The 1146-nt window shown below is 35.4% G+C and overlaps 1 non-coding gene across 1 annotated transcript; it reads left to right on the top strand.

The window, feature by feature from the left end:
- Positions 1 to 554: 554 nt before the first annotated feature.
- LOC131631259 (small nucleolar RNA R71) lies at positions 555 to 661 on the top strand. The gene has a single exon (XR_009292641.1). It is a non-coding gene; the product is annotated as a small nucleolar RNA R71 (small nucleolar RNA).
- The last annotated feature ends 485 nt before the right edge of the window (positions 662 to 1146 follow it).

The raw sequence follows: 1146 nt of genomic DNA, 5'->3' as shown, positions 1-1146 counted from the left end.
ATTATATAATGAGGAGAAACCTCCTTTATATAGAAAATGATTTTTGGCTTAAAAAGATATGACTCAGTGGCCAAGTCAAATATTTAATCGATTAAATCACCATTAAATTGATTAAGGCACCCTCAAACGCGACAACCTTAATTCAAAAAAGGAAACTCTAAATAGGATTAGTCGAACATTCTTCAAATAAGTGAGCTCCTCTGCAATAAACACATGCAATAACATTGACAACAATTACAACTTTGAGTGGCTCTAAAGCTGGTGTATCAGAACTCGTCATCATGTTCTTCATCATTTTGTGTATTTGAGCCACTTGAGCAACTAAGGACGTGGTCTCAGTGACTTCATGAACACCATCTAGCTTCTTTAGAGCAATTATGGCGGCAACTCTAGTAACTGACCATTGATAAATATATGCAGTAATGCTTTCAATCAATTTGTAACCTTTTTTATATGACTTAGATAGCAAAGCTCCAACAGAGGATGCATCCAACATGTTTCTTAAGAATGGTACCAATCTATTATAAAATGTTTCTAACTGAATGCAGATTGGGATCCCATGGTGAGGACACTACCTTAACAATTCCTTGAATCTCTGCCACACATCAAACAAAGACTCGTCATATCCTTGCCTAAATGAAGCAATCTCATTCCTCATCTTCGCATTCTTGACATGAGGAAAATAATTAGCTAAAAACTCTTCATCTAAGGCGTTCCATGTGGCTATGGAAGTAGGTTCTAAGTAATTTAGCCAGCTTTTAGCCCTATCCATTAGAGAATATGGGGGAATAACCTTAATCTGAGAGCGTCATCAGTAATACAAGAAATTTTGAAGTTACTAGCAGCTTTCGAGAATTTCCTCAAGTGTAAATGTGGATTCTCATTGGCAGCTCTAGAATATTTACCAATAGCTTGCATCATTTGAAACATCATAAACTTGAACTCAAATTATGCCATTGTGATCTCAGGTCATATAATTCCTCTATTCATGGCATTGACATCAAATATAGAATAATCCCTTATGTTCCTTGCTCTATCATTGGAAAATGTAAATAATGTCATTTCTGCCACGACTCATTCTTGTTCAAGTTGTACTTCTTCAAAGGGTTCCTTAAAGTGCCCTTTAAAATTTTCAAATACAAGAGT

This window comes from Vicia villosa, unplaced genomic scaffold (genome assembly GCF_029867415.1).
Source record: "Vicia villosa cultivar HV-30 ecotype Madison, WI unplaced genomic scaffold, Vvil1.0 ctg.000794F_1_1, whole genome shotgun sequence".
In the NCBI taxonomy this organism is placed as follows: Eukaryota; Viridiplantae; Streptophyta; class Magnoliopsida; order Fabales; family Fabaceae; genus Vicia; species Vicia villosa.
This window is presented reverse-complemented; position numbering and strand designations above follow the sequence as displayed.